At 41.7% G+C, this 23466-nt stretch overlaps 3 long non-coding RNA genes across 9 annotated transcripts; 2 read left to right on the plus strand and 1 right to left on the minus strand.

Annotated features, from left to right (window-relative positions):
* Nucleotides 1–3848, plus strand: LOC135243505 (uncharacterized). Its single transcript, XR_010326661.1, has 3 exons — nt 1–559; nt 2702–2854; nt 3214–3848. It is a non-coding gene; the product is annotated as an uncharacterized LOC135243505 (long non-coding RNA).
* A 13-nt stretch (nt 3849–3861) lies between these two features.
* Nucleotides 3862–9871, minus strand: LOC135243507 (uncharacterized). The gene is made up of 3 exons (XR_010326669.1): nt 8387–9871; nt 7208–7265; nt 3862–4682 (listed from the first exon to the last, which is right to left on the minus strand). It is a non-coding gene; the product is annotated as an uncharacterized LOC135243507 (long non-coding RNA).
* A 183-nt stretch (nt 9872–10054) lies between these two features.
* LOC135243506 (uncharacterized) lies at nt 10055–22865 on the plus strand. Of its 7 annotated transcripts, none has more exons than XR_010326663.1 (9): nt 10055–10184; nt 12425–12527; nt 13383–13465; nt 14010–17296; nt 18125–18166; nt 18326–18411; nt 19168–19509; nt 19633–20709; nt 21469–22865. It is a non-coding gene; the product is annotated as an uncharacterized LOC135243506 (long non-coding RNA). The 7 variants fall into 7 exon arrangements; XR_010326664.1 differs by having other exon boundaries at nt 10056–10184; nt 19168–19244; nt 19443–19509; nt 19633–22865; XR_010326665.1 differs by having other exon boundaries at nt 10056–10184; nt 14010–14144; nt 14888–17296; nt 19633–22865.
* Nucleotides 22866–23466: the final 601 nt, after the last annotated feature.

A 23466-nucleotide genomic window follows, 5' to 3' on the forward strand; every position in this document is an offset into this window, starting at 1 on the left:
TCCGAGTGCACCTAATTAACAGTTGATAACCTGATTCAAATAACGCACCTAATTCACAGTCAGAGTGCATACTAATAATCACAATCAATAAGCCCAAGTAGCCTATCAGTTCTAAGCATCAAAAAGCGCCAAATAGTTACCTAACACAAAAAAGAGTTAACACAAGTAAACCACAAGGAAAAGTTTAAATCTAATGCGGTACGTAATTAGCAAAGGAAACCAGATACTTCACCAACTCTAGCGGGACGGATTTCAGCAGCTCTACGTGCCTGGAACGAATTATACACTTACTGTATACACAAACTTGTGTCCTCATGTCAGCATTTCTTCCTGTATTGCCAGAATAGATGTTGTTGCCATTACCACCCGTTTGTACAGGTTTCCAACCTCCCTTTTGACCAATCTTCATCCAACGGAACAGATGGACCATATCCTGGAGGAAGGTGATGGCCTTTTGATACTTCTCCATCTTGAGCCTGCTCAGTGCTGTTATCGGATGGCGAGAGGACATGAGATCAAACCAATGATCAACTTGCTCCAGGAGCCACGCTGTAGTCAGGTAGGATAGGGGGCTTTGTTCTTGCTGCACCATGTATTTCAGCTCGGCACTTGTTGCCTTCCTGAATACATTCATAGCGGGGCCCACCTTTATTTTTTCAAAATGACTGGGCTTGATGGCTTTAGTTAACAAATCGAGAGCTATTTTCAATGCCATACCTTCTTGAAAGTCCAGTAGATCCTTAATAGGGACTTCTGAAACATTACATTACATTACATTTATTTGGAAGACGCTTTTATCCAAAGCGACGTACAAAAGTGCATTTCATGGTCATGGACAACTACAAAACACAGGTTCTATAAAATACAATACTTATTTTGTACAGCTATTTCTAGCCAAGAACACAGTTTAGTTCACACAGTGAACACTATTCTGACCTAACCTCAGCCAAGCCAACTAGGCAGAAGAACAAGCTACAATATTAGGACAAATACAAATTACCAAAAAGTGCTGGGATGGGGGAACATGTAACGAGTGTCATGAAAGGGGGGTGGGGGATTTAGAATGAAATATACAGAGTGGTGGTAGTTAGTCCAGGTATAGTCTGAAGAGATGAGTCTTCAGACTATGGCGGAAGATGGGTAGTGAGGGAGAGGTTTGAAGAGGGACAGGGAGTTCGTTCCACCACTGGGTAGGTAGGGTGGAGAAGCTCTGTGATCCCTTTACTCGGGTGGGAGGGGGTACAAGGCGCCCTGCTGCTCCAGAGTGGAGTGGTCGAGCATGCATATAGGATCGAATCATGTCCTGCAAGTAAATAGGGGCTGTCCTATTGGCTGCAGTGTAGACGAGGGTCAGGACTTTGAACCGGATCCTGGCAGCAACTGGTAGCCAGCGGAGTGATCGCAGCAGAGGAGTGACATGGGAGAATTTGGGAAGGGTGTAGATGAGTCGGGCAGCGGCATTTTGAATCATCTGTAGTGGCTGTATGGCACAAGTTGGCAGGCTTGCAAGGAGAGAGTAACCTCGTTAGAGGGGAGGTTCTCTTTTTCTACAATATTCGCAGGAAGTATGAACACCTGTCCACTCATCAGGTTTTTGACCAGATGGGGGACGTCGGGCAAGAAATAGAGCTGCCTGTCTGGCGTTACTGGATGTGGCACCAATGTTTTATTTTGGTCCACCCCAAAGGACTTCCACATGGCCCGGTTAGGGCTACCCATGTCGGTGGTGACATCAAGCACATGTAGCCCTATGGATGCTCCTCTCTGTATTATTTCCAGAATGATTGACCTGTACTCTGCTCCATTAGTAGAATTACCACTGTAATGGTAAGCCACTACTTGCTTCCACTGCATTGTGTTTCTCGCCAACATAAACACACAAGCATGTGTTGCAGCTCCTGTGTGACCTGGTAAGGTCAGATCACCATATAATTTGCCTGTCCCCATGTGCAGCTCCATGCTTGGTGTGATGACCATCTCATCCAGGGTCAGCACACACTCCCTTTCCAGCTCTGTCAATCCATCTGCCTTCTATTTTAGGAAGTCAAAGACCTCCCTCAACACACCCGGCTCAAATTTAACATGCTGCATCCTTCTTTGCAGAGTTCTTATTCCCAGCAGCGGAATCTGCAGTTCCTGCAGGGTCTTATAGCCTGTTGGGCCTGCATCAAAGCAGATTTCTAGAACCTTCTTAATCGTTTCATTGCCCCATTTCATCCCCCTTGTACTATTCCTGCCTAATGCCTTAATTTGGTCTTTTGAAAATGTTTTCTCTACTTTCTTGTCCCTAATTGTAATTTTCTTCTGGAGAACATAATTTCCTTTCCTTGTTTTTTTTTTTAGTGCCGCCTTTGCTTTCTTGGAAGTTTTTTCTTGTCGTTTTAATTCCTTTCTCAGATCCGGCTGACTGGCAGCTGGATGACTGGCTGTTGGCTGACTGGGTGCTGTCAGCTCTCTCTGAGTCTCCTCTCTTTCCTCACTCTCACTTTCCCTTCTCTCACTCTCCTCATCCCTTCCTCCCTTAATCTCTGAAATGGATGTAAGGAGAAGACACAGCACTGTTAGTCTTAGAGGGCATGAAGACGAATCATTTCAATGTGAATTGGGAAATATTACTTCAAATATGAGTTCTCATGAATTATACCTGTGTCAGCATTAGCACTATAGCTGTGGTCAGCAGCTATTGCAGCTATATTCACAGGTGCAGGGGTGAATCTTGGTGCAGGGGCCTTCCTCTTTTTGACCTCAGGGCGATGCACAAAGATCATAGGAATAGCATCTGCTCTCAGCCTAGCCTTACCCTTTTTGGTCTTGGCACACTGATCTGCCACAAAATGTGCCTGCAGAGTGACTTGTGAGTTTAATTTCCTCACACAACGACTCAGTTCTGTCTACCCACAGACATATCCCACAGTGATTTAATGGACCATATTAGGCAACACTTTACACTATACATTCATTACACATCTACAAGTGCATCAAGAACGTGAGATAATAACTTTATAACAAATTCATAACATACCAATAACTGATGTTACCAGTCATACTTTGGTAAAGATCAGCAGCAAAAGTTGTTGATGATCACAAGAAAAAAGTGCAAATGCAAAGTGTTTGAACATGATTACTTCACATATTTTTTTGTTATTGTAGTCTCTTGTCATGGTCAGATTGCTTGTGCTGACTTGAGCCAACCATTTTTTTCTCCTCTCACAGTCAGCAGGGAAACCATACATCTATAGTCCTTTCTCCGAATGGTTGGATCATCCCCATGCAGCACAACCAACCATCATGGAATTCAAGAGACTGGGTTCAAGGACAACAGGGAGGAAAGAGCACAGACAATGGAATTGACACACTATTTATGTTTCTGAGTTTATTAGAGCCTCAATGGGGTAAATAAGTACATAGTTTATTTAGTTACAGATTGAGAACAAGCACTGAGTTAGTCAATGTGCATGCCTAAAAACAATTATTGACTTATGTGGCGTAAGGCCATGTCATGTAGTGTGCATTGCATCATTACAATCAGAGATGGAACATGTACATGTATGTGTACTGTCCTCCCATTTGCTATTAATTTGTAATTTGGTTCATATCATTAGGGACTCACTGTCATACATGTATGGATAGGGGAGACTCTCGTCTGACCACGGTCCGCTGTGTTTCAACTGAACAGAGTGCCTTGGACATTCTTTCAAGTTTCCACTGAAATAAACTAAAATTGAGTACCCTACAGTAGTGTGTACTGCAAACACTGATGAACTACTAAACAATTAACTACTCTGTGATTCAATAGACTCTTTTTCTGCTCAGTTCTCAACAGACACATATACTGTACATACTATATATATATATATATATACATATGATACATAGAAACAAACAAAACACACAATATCTGCTCCAAATGAGTGGAATATTGTGCACCATGTAATGTAAAACAATGTTTACAGGATGGTGTATTGTTATTGATCAGGTGTATGTGATTTTCACTGTACAAATTGTCTTCTAGGGTGGAATATTTCTGTTAAGGTTCAAGGATGTTTGTTCTCATATGTACTGGCATACAAGCATAGACAGAACAATAAAATGCTTATTTGCAAGTGGATTTCCAATGACAACACATTATTATATATCCTTTATTTAAATAGGTGATCACATTGAGATTGGAATCTCTTTTTCAAGTGAGACCTATATACATACTAGGTAAGAAACACATACAGGCATAGAAACAGACAGATACAGTTCAGTTAAAAAACAGACAGCATACAATCAATCAAAACATTTACATACAGAATTTGAAAAATCGGTATAATAATCTTTTAATTATTTAACAGGACAAGGGATGTTAGTTTATGCGCTTGTACGTCTTGAAAAGAATTCCAGATAAAAGGGGCAAAGAATTTAAAACAATACTGACCAAACTTGGTTTTCACACATGGTGTGTCTAAAATCAAATAATCAGATCTTGTGGAATTGTTATTGACCTTCAGCATGATTAATGTCGAGAGGTAAGGGGGAAGTATATATGTAAATATTTGTAAGAATCAACAGTCTCAATTTGCGCACCATGAACATTATGATATGCTTGCTGCCCCAGTCCATTGACCCATACTGCTGTCAGTTGTTGACATTCATTGATATTCACCTCTTGTTGTGCTTGCTGCCTGATTCTGTCATATCTGAAAGTCATAAAGATTACATTAGGATGTGATTACTCGTGACTACCATAGAAGTTTAAGAACATAATATAAACAAAAAAGCAATGCAATACAGTAGCAAGCAACACATTGGTTAGCCAAGGGATATGTCAACAAGGCAGCTAGCTGGTCACACTAATCCTCTAATTTGAGGTAATTTTTACCTTCATTAAAAAAAAAAATCATATTCATGTAACTACACACACATTCAATATATGTATATATATATTGTAAATGAATGTATATATTGTTTACTAGTTACCATAAATCGCTGTTCCGTCTATTGCTGTTATCTTTCCTATAAAAAACGAGCGTTCAAATTGCCCACCAGGATTTGTTTGGAACTATCTCTGACCTACATGAATCATGTGACCATCCAGCGTTTTGATCCTCCATTGATGCGAATCTCTCTTTCTATGGCTCTGGTGCAAAGTAAATGAAGTGGCCATAAGCAAGCTGAGTTTCCTTATCGAACAGACGGTGCTTTTCTCATGTTCAGTACTAGTAGTTATAATTATGATGGAGTCATGATTTTAAATGTAATGTTTTAATGGGGAGTTGCAGAACGTACATGAATGTAGAAATATGTCGTTTGCTGATAAGAACGTTTTCTACAGTAGCCAAGTGAAGAAGTATAGTTGCTAGAAATGGCACAGTGGTCCACTGGTGTAACTTTTTAAGAAAATCAATACATTTGCTGTCATGAAATGCATATGGGTGGTTGTGAGTGACTTTTGGTAAAGCAAATATAAGCGTAAGAAAACGTTAGTGTAAATATGAAAATATCTACCTGAGGGCGAGGCGAGATTCAATCCTTTGACCTCATCCTTTCCAATGCGTGGCTTTGGCAGTACGCCACCACAACATAACTATTCAATGCATGAAATTTCCTGGTCAAACCTGTCTGTGATTTTAAAGAAGAACACAGGCCAGTAAGCACAGCTGAGCTCCGGTTGAATCCATATGGCCTGGCGATATTGTAGCCGGTTAATAACTGAAGGTGCAGATGGTACGTCATAATGCATTGTGTACGTTTGGTGAACGGCAGGTAGATGTGGTGCAAAAGCAATAATTGAGAAGTAATAGATAATTATTAATGAGGAAAAAAGCAGGTTAAAGAAATTTGTTCCTGGCTGGGCTTGAACCTAGGACCCCATGGTCCGTAGACTGTAACAGTGACCACTAGGCCACAAATGGACTAGCTGTCACGATTGAAAATGTTTCAGAGTAAAGGATATGGCTATTTTGCGTGTGTATGTGAGATTTTGATTGGCTCGTGTAGGTGAAGGATTGGCTGGTGTCGGTGAAATATCCAATGGGGAGACATTTTGTTTGTGGGATAGGCGGAAGGAAGGAGAAGAAGAAGGAAAAAATGCAAAATCCCCTTAGTTTGGGGTTTTATTGTGTGGACATGTTGTTTATGAGTTCTGTCTGTTGAAATGGGGTGAAAATGTAGAGAATTTAATGTTATTAAGGGCTGAGTGTCTGTGGCTGTTGTGGTAATTTCTGTGGGGAACCCTGAAGAGTGCCAAACCCTTGGTGCTGTATAGGTATGGGGCATGCCACCCCGCCAAGGCATAACTTGGCGGGATGGCATACCTACCATCCCAATGGGGAGCACATCAGAACCAGGAAGTACAATTTTGTGCTCAACAGACATGCTCAGTTGTGTCCTTGGTCTGGTGACATGCCTAAATCATGTCTACAACGAGGATAGCGCAGACATTGGCTAAAATAAATAATAAATGAAAAATTCATGTCTTTGTCTGTGTGATAGAAAAAAATATTTTACCTTGGAAAAGTAACAAGTGATTTTTCCTCCTAATATAATGCATGAAGTTAACATCAATATTTGAGTGAAAGTATTTTATTTTTGCTGTCAAAAATGAATGGCGCTCAAAAGGGAAACTTGCTTTTTGAGCAAACATCATAGATATCAACAGGGGCCGACATTACATCCGGTGCAGAGGTTGAGAACTGAAAGCTGGCCCCTTGGTTAACACACCTTTCAACTGTCAACTAATTAACTGTATAAGAACAAGAAGGGAAACATGGTCACCTGATTCCATTATAAGGTCCATTCAATTCGATTAGAGCCAGACCGATATGGGATTTTTGGGACCGATACAGATACAGATACAGAGGGGAAAAATTCACCGATTACCGATATGGCAGCCGATAGCTATAGTGAATTTTTGAGCTGGAATGAAAATAGACCTTTTCTATGTGGATTGTGCACCGATTTTGCACCGATATGACTATGCAAAGGTACTCATAAGGCTGCTTTCTTAAACAAATAACTTTATTAAAGAATATTTAACATTATTATATTATTATAATATTATAACATTATTAACATTGTCAACCAATTTTAGAAATGAACACTGAGAAAATAAAGAATAAATAAAAATAAAATAAATAGCTAAATAAACATCAGTACTGTATGTTGAGTATCAGTCAATTACTGACCATTTCAATAAAGAATAAATTGCAGACAACTACATCACCATCTTTGCAGAAGTAGTCCCACACCTTACTGCCCATTCGCTGTCGCTTTTCAACCATCTGTAGGTGATAGAGGAAAGAACATTTTATTTAAGCTGGGCATTTTTAAGATGGGCATTTTTTAAATGTAGAGATAACAATTAATTTTATTTCTTTTGTTTTTATTCATTTATCTATTTATTTATTTATTTACATAGGGTATTTGTTTTATTCTTTATTTATTTACATAGGGTATTTGTTTTTCTAATTGTTTTTTCCTAATGTCTTACCACAGATTACCCAGAATAAAGCAAGTTACATGGTATGACTCACTGGAGATAAGGTTAATGGAAGTGAATACTGAAATAACGAAAACAGTTTTCTTTGACTAAATGTAGCCATTAGCTAACGTTAGCTTGATGACTGGTAACATAGATCCCATCCCAATAATGTTACTTTTAAATAGTTTTTCCTCTCCTCTCATCCTAACGTTAGCTGAGCAGGAGCTGTTATTAGCTAGATAGCAAGTGCCGTCGTCACCTCAAATCGGTAACGTCAATCTCATGAGTTTATTTGATATGAAAATAAATGCCTCAGTTAGCTAAAATCTAAAATACGGGGTAAATCTAAATGTACACTGTCCTAAATATATGTTTTATATCCGAATTGGCACTCATGAATGATAACATTAGCAAGTGATGGCGGGCTAAGTAAGAGAGCGCTAGTATGTTACTGGCTGTTGATTAGCTAGCTAGCTGATAGCTGAGCAGGAGCTGTCAATATAGCTAGCTAGCTAGCTAGCGATCAAAACAAGCGCCATCGTCACCTCAAATCGTTAATGTTAATCCCATGAGTTTATTCCATATGAAAATAAATGCCTCAGTTAGCTAAAATACGGGGGTAAATCTGAATGTACACTGTCCTATATATGTTTTATATCTGAATCGGCATTCATTAATGATAACGTTAGCTACGTGATGGTGGGCTAAGTAAGAGCACACATCGAGGTCTGCAGCTGGATGCATCTCCCGTTACTGGCTGTTGATTAGCTTGCTGATAGCTAGCTAGCAATGTTATCGTTAGTTAACATTCATCGGCAGTTTGCAAACATTTATAAAGACTGCAATTAATGAATGACTAATATTACTGTTAATACACTATTATTATTGACAATATTCAAATAGCTAGCAAGAGAAACATACCTTATTCTTCCTTGTCAGTTTCAGTCAGTCAGTCTACCTCCAGCGCTGCTCTCTGACTGAGTGAAGGTTCCAGGTCACATGAACCTTATTGATGTTGTTGGCAGTGAGAAACACTAGATAGAGTGCTAGGAGCGCCATGTGTCAGTGTTAAAAAAAAAAAAAATTATCGGTCCTACATATTGGCCACATATCGTCTTTGACTACCGATACAGATATGGTCCAAAAATGCAAATATCGGCCCGATATATCGGCCGTCTGATATATCAGTTGGGCTCTAAATTTGATACTTCTGCATGTGGCACCACCCTAAGATGGCTGCCATGGCCCGGAAATAGAATTATAGACGCTTTCAACGGTAACAACATAAACAAACGTTACTGCGCATGTGCGTTGTTATGGCCCAAACTTCCGGCAGACTTCCGCAAACAATCAATAACAACAGAGTCCCTCTAGACTATTTCTGATAACAAGCAAAATAAATAACAAGTAAATTACGTTAGCTAGCTAGTTAAAACTATGTATTATTTGGGGTTACCAGTCAAAGAAAAGAACCGTTACTTGGCCAAACGTGTGATACCGTTACACTACCAGACCCTTTCAACAAAATGTTGAGACAGTTTTTCTACGGACCAGTCTGATTTACCGGAGGTCAGTCAGGTAAACATCTTTGAATACGTAGTCGAGAGGCAATGTATATATACAAGGGAGACGTTCAAGGTATATCGCAGCTTGGATGCCTATAACTATTTTCATTCCGGAAAAGTTAAAAGCATCCTAACCCACAAGAATGGAAATACATGTGTTGTTTACGGGGAAATCGAGGCAGGTCAGGCGCTTTCCAAGTGCTACTCCGCCTGGATCGTTGCGACGAAGTCTGGCGAAGTCCCGGGCGGGCAGTGCACCTGCATGGCACGGTAAGTATGGCTGGTAGTTCGCTAGCTAGCTAAACAATACAGCTAACATTACATTTGACAATAGCATTTGGATAAGCTTGTTCAATGCTGGCATTTATCCGGTTGATAATGGAATCTGGATCTATGCAGCAATGGAGAGGTGTGTAGCCATGTGGGCACAATTCTGGTTACTGTGGACCAGTGTGTCCAGGATGTACTCCTGAGTGGCCCATCGGTCACCTCAAAACCAAGTGCCGTGCCTTACCGGAATTCGTGCTCCCGCTTTGTTCTGCTTTCTCCACTGCCAACTGACCTGTGCCGATTTTAGCTACTGCTCTGGGGTAGGTACCAAAAGTACTATCCGTGCTGCAATACGATACTGCAGACCATTGATTAGTCAATGGGAATCGTCACAAATACATCATCCCATTTTCATGTTTGTTCACCAGCAGCAACTGCCATTTTTAAATACCACAAGAGCAAGAAAGAGTAACGTTAACTAGCAAATTTGAAAATAAAATAAACGGTTAATGCAAAACCAAATCCTGACGAAAAAGTACAGCATAGCTTCAAGTTCCTCCATTGTGTTGTGTTGTGCGGTTGTGTCTCGTGAATATGTACCATAAGAAGGTGAGCATTTTAATGATATGACACACTATCTCCCAGTCTTTTAAAATCTCATAGTGTGAAATTGGTGATATTTTGTTGTCATGAATGTAGCTATGACAATACAAGTCCAATGCTACAGATATCATAATAATTCCTTTTTTCCTCAATAATTATCCACAACAGGCTGATCCACAACCAGTAGCTCAATGCAATTTATTGAATCCTGGCAAGCTCCCCTCTGCCTTCCCCTGCTAAATCCAGATGGGTCACCAAAAAAGCTTTTTAAAGCCCTGAAGGTAAATTGTAGTTCACATATCTCCACAGTGAGCACCATAATTCATTGGACAGTGACACATTTTTTGTTATTTTGGTTCTGTACTGTAGCACTTTGAAAGGATACAATGACAATGAGGTTGAAGTGCAGACCGTCAGCTTTAATTTGAGGGTATTTTCATCCATATTGGATGAACCGTTTAGAAATGACAGCACCTTTTGTACATGGCCCCCCCATTTTAAGGTACTACAAGTATTTGTTGAATTGGCTTCACAGATGTGTTTCGTTAGGCAGGTGTTTTCATTTGTGTCATTAATGAATGTAGAAGAGAGCTGTTGATGTCTAGTCTTGATTCTAGACTTTGAAATTGCCTTTGGAGATTGTTGTTGGGGTGTGACAACATGAGGAAGACAGCAGTGTCGATGCAAATTAAGCTGGCCGTCATAAGGCTCAGGAATGAAAATCAATCAATCAGGAACATTGCAAAAACCCTGGGCATGCCCAAGTCAGCAGTTTGGTTCATCATTAACTAGAAAAAATCAACTGGTGAACTCAATTATGTCAAAAGACCCGATAGACCGAGGAAGACCACTGTAGTGGATGACCAGAGAATACTCTCTATGGTGAAGATAACCCCCCTGACAACAGCCCAACAGATCAAAAACACTCTCTTGGATGCAGGTGTAGATGTGTCAAAGTCTACCATACGTAGAAGACTATACCAGCAGGACTACAGAGGGTACACTACAAGATGCAAACGACTGATAAGCCTGAAGAACAGAAAGGCGAGATTACAGTTTGCTAAAAAGCACCTAAAAGATCCCCAAGAGTTCTGGAATAAAGTCTTGTGGACAGATGAGACAAAGATTAACATGTACCAGAGTGATGGAAAGAGGAAAGTGTGGAGAAGAGAAGGAAATGCCCATGATCCAAAGCATACCAACTCATCCGTGAAACATGGTGGAGGGGGTGTTATGGCTTGCGCCTGTATGGCTGCCAGTGGAACGGGCTCACTTGTCTTCATTGATGATGTGACTGCAGACAGAAGTAGAACAATGAATTCTGAAGACTACAGAAATATTTTGTCTGCTCTGATTAAACCAAATGCCTCCAAACTCATTGGACGGCACTTCATCATGCAACAAGACAATGACCGAAACATACTGCTAGAGCAACGAAGGGGTTTTTGACGGCCAAAAAGTGGAAAATCCTTGACTGGCAGAGTCAATCACCGGATCTGAATCCAATTGAACATGCTTTTTATAAGCTGAAGAGGAGACTGAAGGCAAAAAGTCCCCAAAACAAGCAGGAACGGAAGATGGCTGCAGTACAGGCCTGGCAGAGCATCACCAGGGAAGATACCCAGCATCTGGTGATGTCTATGCATTGCAGACTTTAAGAATGTGAGGGACTTGCTAAGGAGCAGATTAAGGAGAGGGGCTGCATAGTGATGGACAAAGAGTTGGTGGTTGTGTTCAGGAGACCCATGGCTGGCAGCAAGCCCTGATGGTATCATTGATGACAAGCTGCTATAAGTAAAATGCCCCATCACTCTCAGTGCTTGCACACCCCTTAATAGGGACTTTAAGCAACAACGGATTTTTGGATGCACAGTGACCGGAAATAGATCTGTGCTCTGTTGATCAAGACTTACTTTGCTCTGCTGCCGTGGCCGGCAGATCTCCAACGGGAAAATTGCACTTTAACGTAGTCACTACAACGTGTGTTTTAGGTGAGTGAATGTGTTTTTAATGTGTTTTTGAAATTAAATTTGTTTTTACAATTGATAGTGACACTATACTTTAAATGATTTCAGTTAACTTTTTCTATAGACACTGGCTAATGTTAAGATTTTCCCATTTTTCAGAAGCTATGTCATCTGCTCTGTCTGCTCCTTGAGACGACAGTTGTGCCAGTGGTGGCGATACAAAGAAGCATTCACAGTAGATCACATATAATTTATGTGTTTATATAATATTTGTACATTGTTAATTCTAGAAACTAGTGACAAAAGTTGATTGTGTTAAGGGTGCCTCACAACAACTTTTTAGCAATAGATTCACCTCACTTTCCCATACGCTAAGCTAACAAACGTTAATGTAACTTTGCTAGCTAGTAACATTATCAAACTGATTGTGTTATGGGTAACTTAACGTTAACTAAGGGTATAACATGATTATAAGGTTAATTGTGTTAAGGGTAACCAGCTAGCTAACTACTGTAACTTTGCTAACAAACTTTGATGTTGACGTCATTATGCAGACCCCCAATGGAGTGGACGGAGAAACACGACGGAATTCTCTGCAGAGAAATACTCGTCACAGAGCCGTTCATATTCAAGAAAGGGAGTGTTGACAAGGAAAAGGTATGGACTGAGGTAGCAGATTCACTTAACAGCTGCCGGGAGCTTCAATTCAAAGTAAACCAAAGATCGGTGAGGGAGAGGTTTGCTTTACTGCAAGCTAGATTCAAGTCCAAAAGCAGCAAGGATGAGAGGAGTAGTGGAACATCACAAGAGGTGTCAGAACTTGATGTGTTGATAGAGGAGATAACAGAGAAAGAGAGAGCAGCAGATGAGAACAGAGGGAGTGCAGAAGGTAGGAAGAAGATAGAGGCAGACCGGGCCAAAGCAGAGGAAGTAAGGAAGAAGGCAACGGAGAGGGTGGGACAAACAAAAAGAAGGCTAAGTAAATATGGAGAAGAGTGTGAGGGTAAAAGAAAAAGGAGAAGTGGAAATGAGACCATAGATTATTTGAGAGAGAGAAGTGTAGCTAAGAGAGCTCTAAGAGAGAAAGAATTGGAGTTAAAAAGATTGGAGATAGAAGACCAAGCATAGAGACCACAGGAATCACAGTGCCTGATGACTGAAATGATGCGACTCATTCAACAACAGCAACAGCAGATTCAGGGTATGCAGGCAATGATTCTACAGCAGCAACAGCAACAAGGACAAACCATGCTTGCCCTTATTGAAAATCTGTCTAAGAAACAGAACTAGTTAGCCTAATTCATGAGTGATCAAAGTTCCAGCACCACCACCATTGTCACATCTTTATGTTCTATGTTCTTTTTTGCAGATTAAAGACAATGGACAATTATTGCTGTATTTACAAATATTTTATTATATTTCGTTTTGATCATTTGTAAACGCTCAATTGTAAATAATAAATGATTTATGATTTGATACAATAGAACTTTTTTGTCTGTCTTCCTCCTGAAGGTGCACACGCAGTGGGTATGCAGGGTCCCCGTTCACACACATCCGCTGGCCACCTGGGGAAACTGCGTGCTCTTCCAGAACAGGTAACAAGCTGGAATCTGCAAGCATCCCAGAATCATGTTTCCTTCCGTCTGAAAAACAAAAACAACTAATATGACATGAGTTGTGGTTTGTTTCCATTTTAGAGAGGAGTAACTTGTTATATTATTTTTTAAGCATCATGTTATCAATGACTTACCTACTGGACCATAGATGTTGGCAATTAATCCGTTTGGAATTGCTGTAGCCTGGAATTTCAAGCTGTATACACGCTTGTGGCCATTATATAGGGTCCTCTGATCTGTCCCAGGTCTGGCTATGGGTCGCACTGTGCCATCTATGAACCCAAAACAGTTGTCCAGGGGGGCTCCCATCTGGTGTATACAATCAGCACATGTTTGCAGAGCTGCAGGGTTCAATATGCTGTCATTCCATTCTGTGATTCTCTGATGATGGATGTCATAAATGTAGTCTAGCACACAGTTTGTAGCCATGCTCAGGACAGGTACTTGTCGCTGACCAAATCTCCAGCCTCTTCAGGAGCATACATAGCCCCTCCATTCCTCCCACGACACTTTCTGATCACAGGTGAACTTGTCAGGAATCCCAAGAACATCTGCCAGCACTTTCTGCCATCTGCCACGCGTTTTCTTACGCGAAACTCGGCAAGACACTCATCGTCCTCCATGTCATCCAGATCGAAACGCGAGTACATTTTGCATGGTAAATCTAAGTTGATAGATTTGTTTGCGTAATACAACAATAAAATCCCCTCTTCTGAAACTAAGAGATCATCGAAAGCATAAAGCAACTCCTCTCTGGCCCTTTTAAATGACATTTTGAATTTACAGCAGAATTACAGGGTAATAACATTATTGTGTTTATATTCCGCCACCCACTGTCAATTTTGATGCGTTGCTATAGTGACCGGTCAGCTGTTCGAAGCACCTTGCTTAGTGACTGCTATGGATTTGACGGCTACGGTGACAGATCTATTTCCGGTCACCGTAGCCATCCCAAAATCCATTGTTGCTTACATTACATTACATTACATTACATTACATTACAGGCATTTAGCAGACGCTCTTATCCAGAGCGACGTACAACAAGTGCATCAGTTCAAGGTGCAGAGGTGCAAAAAAAGCACTCTAGAGTGAAGTAAAGATCGTAGTGCCAGAAGTGACCACATAGATCAGGACTCCAACCCTGTAGGGTAACCTGTTCAGCAAACAAACAAACAATCCTGCCAAGTACAAACTAGCACTGAAATCACATTTGCCTAATCAGAATCAGACAAAAACAATCCTGCCAAATAAAAACTAACGTGATCGCATTAGCCTAACTAGGTACATTGAGCTAAACTGGAGGCTAGGGAGGGGTGAGGAGTGGTGCAGCCTGAAGAGATGAGTCTTTAGTCTGCGTTTGAAGGTAGTCTGATTCTCTGCTGTTCTGACCGCTACGGGAAGGTCATTCCACCAGCGAGGGGCCAGGACAGACAGCAGACGCGAGCGGGAAGTACAGACACGAAGAGGGGGAGGTGCCAAGCGTCCAGAGGTGGCAGAACGAAGAGGTCTGGCTGGTGTGTAGGGTCTGATGATCCTCTGGATGTATCCTGGTGCTGACCCCTTAGCTGCCTGGTATGCAAGCACCAAAGTCTTAAATTTTATGTGAGCCATAACAGGCAGCCAGTGGAGGTCAGTGAGCAGGGGGGTGACATGGGAATGTCTGGGGAGGTTGTAGACCAGACGCGCTGCAGCATTCTGGATGAGCTGCAGGGGTCTGATGGCGGATGCTGGCAGACCAGCCAGCAGCGAGTTGCAGTAGTCCAGGGGGGACAGGACCATCGCTTGAACCAGGTGCTGGGTTGCGTAGGTGGCGAGGAAGGGGCGGATTCTCCGGATGTTGTACAGGAAGAACCTGCACGTTCGACTCACCGCTGCAATGTTCTGGGAGAGGGACAGTCTGTTGTCCATCACCACTCTGAGGTTTTTTGCAGTGGGTGATGATGACACCACGGTGTCCCCTAGGGAGATAGAAAGGAAAAAGAGGTTAGAGGATGGAGCAGGGATGAAGATCATCTCTGTCTTACCTGGGTTCAGCTTAAGATGATGGTTATCCATCCAGCTCTGGATGTCCCTCAGGCAAGCAGAGATGCGAGCGGAGACCTGTGTGTCAGAGGGGGGGAAGGAGAGAAAGAGTTGGGTGTCATCGGCATAACAATGATAAGACAAACCATGGGCAGAGATTACAGGACCAAGAGATTGGGTGTACAGGGAGAATAGGAGGGGACCAAGGACTGAGCCCTGGGGAACTCCTGTGGCAAGGGGGCGAGGTGCCGATACTGCACCAGCCCAGGCGACTTGGAAGGAGCGACCGGAGAGGTAGGACTCGATCCAGTCTAGTGCTGTGCCACAGATCCCCATAGCTGCCAGGGAGGACAGGAGGATGGGGTGGTCGTCTGTGTCGAAGGCAGCAGAAAGGTCTAGGAGGATCAGGACAGACGAATGGGAGGCTGCTTGTGCGGTGTGAAGTGACTCACTGACCGAGAGGAGTGCTCTGTCGAGTGGCCAGATCTGAAGCCGGACTGGTGGGGGTCTAGGAGGTTGTTCAGCAAAAGAAAAGAGGAGAGTTGGTTAGAAGCAGCTCATTCAATTGTTTTGGATAAAAAAGGGAGAAGGGAAACAGGACAGTAGTTCTGGATGACGGAGGGATCCAGAGTGCGCTTTTTCAGCAGTGGGGTGATGTGGACCAGCTTGAAGGAAGAGGGGAATGAGAGGCATCAATTGTAAAGCGCTTTGGATAAAGCGCAATTGTAAAGCGCAGGATTGATAGTGCTGCACAAGCAATCAACATTTTGTCTATTGTGCAAAGACTGTTATCGTTCATCCGTTTGACCATACTGACTGGCAGCGCAGGGTGTTCCGCAGAATTCTGAATGACTTCAGTTTTCCTATGGGCCTTTCCACATGGATTCTCACTCGTGATATTTTTCTGTGTCACCTCTAATCCTGTCAGTTGTTTTCTTGCCTGTGAAGATGCTGATGGTACATGGAGACGGATACATTTGGTGGCAAAGTATTCAGGAAAATTGAAGCCCCTATCAGCCATTACATGGTCTCCTTGTTCAAGAAGGTCAATCAACCCGGAATTCTTTATTATAACCTTGTCACTAGCACGACCACCCCAGACTCTTGATAAAAATGTAATAGCTCCTGTTGGACTAATGCCAACAAGGAACTTCACAGTATTATGTGACTTGTAGTGGGAGTAGGTGATTGCTCGTGTTTGCAAACTAGTTGGCCTCTCAATGAACACTTCAGTACAGTCTATTATACATCTGACATGTTGGTAACCTGTAGTCTTGAATAGGGTGGGGGGATTTCTTCTGATATCTTTTCTGGATGGCCACCGGACAAGGCATTGCAACTCTTTACCCATCACCTCGAGCCATTCATGGAAGATGTTCGAGACAGTTCCACAACTCACTCTGAAGCGAAAAGCTAGGTCTTGATGAGTTAAGCTCAGACGAAGCTTCAACAGGACCACAAGAAACTGCTCGGGAAGGGTAAGTATGGTTGATGATGCATTCCATGTTGTTGTCAGGGAAGTGAGGAGGGTGAAAAACACAGAGGCAGATGGTAGACCAGTGCAAAAATGAGTGTGCTTGTCATCATTTAAAATAAAATTGGACAGACTGGCAAACATATGATCTTATAGGCGTTTTTCTTGAGATTCCAGTTTCTTCTCCAGTAAAGCCACTTTTCTCTACAATTCACTGTTTTCATTTTGTAGCTGGTCAATGTCTGCCATTGAGAGATCTTTACCCACAGCAGTGCATCCTTCTTCAGGGTCAGTATGGGTGACCTCTATGGAAGGTAATTCAATGGACTCAACCACAGATGGTCTACTCTATCTCCTCTGGTACCTCTCCAACTTCTGGGAACCATCAATGGTGTTTTTGTGCGCGAACATTGATGGAACATAATGTGGATGGCATGGGTCCACTGATGGTGCACCTAAAATAAAACAAGTGACAGAAACAGTTAGTATTGACAGTATTGCACCTTGCTGAGCATCATACATTCCTTGCATAATCCATAACTGTTCTGGGTTACATGCACATTCCTGTGTAAAAAGTGCACTCTTTCTATGATATTGCTTAAAAACGATGATTACATTAGACACAAACTGGAGCTAGTGGGCAACATGTGTAGCCTACTGGTACAATGCAATTTCTGTAGGTTGTTTATTTGTATAGCATGCATTGATGGAAAAACACTGTGGCTCTTATGTTTGGGTCATCTTGCTAGGTTACCACAACAAAAAATGATCATGCAATGTAACGCTGTCAAGTCATTGGAAACAGGTATCATAACGTTAGTTCAAAACGTAGCTAAAGCGTATCAACTACTAGCATTGATCTAACGTACTGCATATAATTTGTACAATGTTAGCTAAGTTTAGCTAGCTAGCTAGCTACAATCAATTTAGTTAGCTAATTCATAACTATTGCAGGCTTCTTACTGGTCAGCTAGCTATTAGCTATCGCTTATCATGAGTTTGTTACCTGAAACGAAGTGAGTGCTACAGATCCTTGAATTGATGATATGCACACTACAGTGATGACGTATTTCCGCTAAAAAATAGGCCAGGTCTAGAACTACTGGTGAAGTGACCCTAAAGAAATGTCTGTTTTTCCATAGATGGATATACAATTTTTTTCTCAGCAAGACAGCCAGGTTCAGGTGAGAGAGAAATAATGTTACCTGACTGCATTGCCCACAGCAACCCAATATTCAATTAGAATAATGTTATAAATTGATATGGATTCTCCCCCATCTTCCTACCTCTTATTATATTATAAATGCTCTGTTTGGTTGTTATGTTTGCCTTTTGGTTGACAGCACAAAGAGTGAGCGAGGAGGATAGAGAAGGAAAGAGAGCATGATGGAGTCGGCACAGAGAGAGAAAGAGAGAGAGCAAGAACCAGGTGAGGATGTGGACAGGTAGTCAAGACCACATAGTTATAATGCCAAGTCAGCTACTGTTTTGCCCAAATTCATTGCAGTGGACTCCACAATGATTTCACATTACTAAGCGGTGTATTGATATACTGTTATCAAATGTAGTGTCACAGTTGTGCCTTTTCTGTTAAGGCATTTCAGTTCTTTGTACCGTGTGTTCGTTTATCTCATTGCTTTCTCCTGTCTTATTCAATCATTGTGTTCAATTACTCAATCATTGTGTTCACCTGTGTCTCGTTATCCCTCTCCTTTCTGTGTTGATTGTGCATTGTGTTCACCTGTGTCTGGTTATCCCTCTTGTCTATTTAAGCTCTGTGTTTTCCTAAGTCCCTTACTGCATCCTACTGTTGTACTCCCTTGGTGTTTGCTCCCTGTATCTTGAGTTCCCAGTGTTTTGAGTATTCTCAAGTTCCTTTGCATGTTTGCTTCTTCCGAGTCTGTGAGTATTTTGAGTTCTGTTGCATGTTTATCTGTTTGAAGGATTTTTGAGTTTTTGGAATTGCCCCTCGTGGCCTTTTTGTTGGTTCGCTGTTTGTTGAAAGTAAAGTGTCAATCATTTATGTTGCGCTGCATGTGTAATTTATGTAGACAGTAGTAGCTTTCATTTATTGCATATTCGTATAGTATACTGTATAGCTGTACTTGCTTATGATAAATAGCATTATTAGTGTTTGTTTGATTAAAGTGCAAGCAGTTTTATTACAGTCAGCTTTCATTCACAGTGAGTGTCATCATGAGCAAGAGGAAGGGTGGCGGTGACATTCGTCAGTTTTTTGGGCAGCCTCAGAAAAGAAGAAAAGTAAGTTGAGAGCAGTGAGAAAATGAGTACCAGTCAGATGATAGAAGTATACAGTTGTACAAGAGATGATGTTTCTTGATATAATAATCATTGCCATTCAGATCAGAAATGGTTAGTAATCCATTCCTGAACATCATGGCAGGAAACACCACTAGTTTACTGATAATATTTCTTTCATGTTCACTCTGGTGCGTTCAGAGTAAAGAGAGAGAGGGAGAGAGAGCATGATGATGCCGACTGCACAGGGAGAGCAGGTGACATGGAGGTGAGTGAGAAAAGGAGCAATTATTGATGGTTAAAACCGAATAATGACATCACAACAGTCTAATCCTAATGTTAATTTAAGCTAAGATATTCCTCTAAATATGGCTTCTCATGTGTGTTTCAGATAATACACTCAAGCAGAGAGAGTGAGTTTGCAGGCGAGAGCAGACAGGCAGGGGAAGATGAAGGTGCAGGAGAGGAAGGGGAGGAGTTTGGACCTTGCCCAACTCAGCCAAATGTGAACGTCATACCTAGTCAAACCCTATTAAATAGGACTCTCTACTTTCAGGAGAAATGGTTTAAAGATTATACTTGGCTCCATTACAGCCCCTCCTTAAAGGGGGTCCTCTGTTTCTATTGTGCTAAATACTTTGCAACACAAAAGTCTAAGCTTGTGTCAAAAGCAGATTCAGTTTTTGTCAAGACTGGCTTTCAAAACTGGAAGAAGGCACTGGAGAAATTTAGTGCGCATAAAGACATGCAGTGTCACAAATTAGCTGTGATGACTCGGATTCAGGAGCCCAAGCCTGTTAATATGCAACTTTCACGTGAGCTTGAAAGACAGCAGCAACAAGCGAGGAGAAATCTTATGAAGATTGTCGGGGCTGTGAAGTACTTGGCGTGGCAAGGTCTGGCTTTTCGAGGTGTTGATAAGGAGAGTGGGAATTTCAACCAGCTTCTGAAGTACAAGGCAGAGGGCGATGCATAGCTGACCAACTGGCTGAAAGGTCACGTTGATTTCACCAGTCCCCAAATGCAAAATGAAATTTTGAAATTTTGGGCAATACAAATGTCAAAGAAATTGTGTCAGAAATAACATCAACGCTAGTGGTCCAGTTTGCATTTACCATTGATGGCACCCAGGATATATCAGGAGTTGAGCAGGAGTCCATATGTTTGTGCTTTGTAGATGCAGATCTACAACCAAAGGAAGAATTCCTGGGACTCTACGAAGTATCATCAACGACAGAGCAAAATATAGCCAAGATGGCATGTGATGTGATGAACATAGGACAAGAGGAGAGGAGGAGAGTTGACTGGAGAGGAGATGAGAAAACAGCAGAGGAGAGGAGAAGACATGACTGGAGAGGAGAATATAGGACGAGAGGAGGAGAGAGGGCTGGAGAGGAGAAGATAGGATGAGAGGAGAAAATGAGAGTAGAGCAGAGCAAACGCCCCTACTGCCCACCCAAGTTTAATTGTAAATATGTAAATAAAAACAACAATTTGCTAAACCTTGGCCACAATATCTGGACTTGTCTTCATATAACAATGCATACATTTCTGTTTATATGATTATGGTTATGCTTGTACTTTATTAATCCCTAATCTCTGCCATTACATACAATGAAACAAGAAAAAGTAAAAAAGAAAAAACAGCAATGTAATACAATACACTATTAGACAATATTGCAAAAATAAAAAGTTCATCCCATGTGTTAGTGAATTTTTTAATACTTTAGAATGGCAGGAAATTAGTTTTCAAATTTTGAATTTTTTCTAGGAGGGGGGACCCCCAGACCCCCCGCCAGATTTGGTCCCTCCCAATGTTGACTCCATGGCTACGGCCTTGCTTCATAGAATGTAATAGTGGCAGTAAAAATGACTTTAGTAGTTCCATATTTAGAAATTGAGCTGTTGCCTGTTGGTAACTTTAGGTGATGTAGGTGAAATGGGCATTTTGTCATCTACATATTATTTTATATTATTAAGGAGGGCAAAATATTTTCAAGTAGTGATACTGGCCAGTGTTCAGGCAACATTACAGTGTGTTGTTGTTTTTAGATTTTTTTTTTTTTGCTGAGCTATGAAGTGCTGCTTCAGTTTGTTTGTGCCCCCCAAAACTGCGCCCCCACTGTAGTAATGATGAAACAAAATTATTTTCCTTCCTGGGTTAAATTACTTGATTTAGTGTCATTGACAATCTGTTATAACTTTACATCTGTTTTTTTCTTTATAGACACAGACTCTGCAACCAATTGACAAGTTTTTTCTCTTCATGAACCACTTAGCTCTTGGTTTGAAGCAGAAGGATCTGGCCCACAGATTTCAAATACACCGGTCAACCGCGAGTCGCATTACTGCAACATGGGCCAACTACCTCTTCACCATACTTGGGTCAGTGAAAATCTGGTTGTCTGAGGAAGAGGTCAAGGCTAAATTGCCAGAGGTGTTCAAGGAGTATGCAGACACACACGTTGTGCTAGACTGCACAGAACTGCGCTGCCAAACACCATCATCTCTGCTCCTTCAAAGTGAAGTATACTCCATCTACAAATCCCAAGGTATCTTCAAAGGGATGACTGGCATGGCACCACATGGAGCAGTCACCCTGTATTTCAGCCCTGTATGCTGGTTGTCTGTCCTGGCCCCACGATGGTGGAATGACCTCCCCGTGGAAGTCAGAACAGCTGAGACACTGACCCACTTCAAACAACAACTTAAGACTCACCTCTTCAGGCTGCACCTCTCCCCATCCCTCCCTACCTCCCTGTGATCTCTAAATTAACTGTAAGCTTAGGGTTGTAACTAGGTAGCTGTTTCATAGGTGACTTAGTTAATGCACTCGTCTTATCTACTGCTTGTATTTTTGCGTAGACTGCATTGTTGCTGTTCTCATTTGTGTTAGTATTAATCTGTTTATCCTTCAGGGTCCAAGTTGAACTATGCGGTTGTTCCCTGCACTTGGAACGGTACTTCTCTCTAGGGTTTTCGACACACTTGTACCTGGTTATGGTTATACACATTGTTGTACGTCGCTCTGGATAAGAGCGTCTGCCAAATGCCTGTAATGTAATGTATGGTTCTGTCAGCGACAAGCAGATTCTGAAAGAGTCTGGAATTGTTCCTTTGCTGAAGCCGGGAATGGCAATAATGGTGGACAAAGGTTTTCTTGTAAATGACTGTGTGCCTTGTAAAGTCTACAGACCACCTTTCCTGTACAAGAGAACACAGATGCCAGCATTAGATGTGAGGGAGACCAAAGCAATTGCAAGGCTGAGAGTCCACGTTGAGCAACTGATTCGCAGGTTGAAGAAGCACAAGCTGTTTCATAGAGTTATCCCCCTCTCCACCATTGGGAACTTCAACCAGCTGCACACAGTTACATGTCTCCTCCTCAACTACGAAAGTGGACCACTGGTCAAAGCTTCGGCAAAATAGTCCTGAAAATGCACGCACACACACACAGCCATGCACATACACACAATCCAATCAGTTTTTCTTATCGAAACGTCACAGTGACATTAGTATTTTTAATAATGATGCTGGAAACTAATTTTCAATTGTGTTCATTTTCAAGTGAAAATGCGTAGGTGGTAAAAAAATAAATAAATAAATGAAACAACCTGAAAACTTGCACCACTGTTGTCAGCCTTATTAACTGCAACATTCAAGTGTCAATGTATCATATTTTCATTACAATTCAGTACATCAGTTTTGTGCTGAAAAACACTGTGTTCTGTCACCCCTAAGCACCCTGCATAAGCTGGCAGACAGATAACTCCTCTTCCAATCATCACCCTTCATCGGCAAGTGACTGCTTCACAAGGGCACAGAACACATATACAGAATACGAAGACAACACACACTGAGATTCAAGACAGAAACTTCCAAAGGTAGACATAAAAAAAGAAATAGTCTGCCTTCTCCCTAATTTCTTTAATAACCGCATTGTCTCTGGATTCGCTGGATGAACATGTCCTCCTGTGAGTACACAACAAAGTCGTACCACTCCAAACCTGATATCAACAACTGGCCCTGGATCTGCCAGTAGTATGCATGTATAAGTTTCAACGCTGGTGTGCCATCCTGCAGCTTGATGTAGGGGCAGTCCACATAACTCCTGACATTCGGGCATTTAATCTCCAGTAGGCCAAATACTGGCTGTGCTTCAGGGTCATAAATTAGTCCATCTGGGGATGACCCCATCCATGGAGCATCCGGATGTACAAGGAAG

Source organism: Anguilla rostrata, chromosome 17, assembly GCF_018555375.3.
Source record: "Anguilla rostrata isolate EN2019 chromosome 17, ASM1855537v3, whole genome shotgun sequence".
Taxonomy (NCBI): domain Eukaryota; kingdom Metazoa; phylum Chordata; class Actinopteri; order Anguilliformes; family Anguillidae; genus Anguilla; species Anguilla rostrata.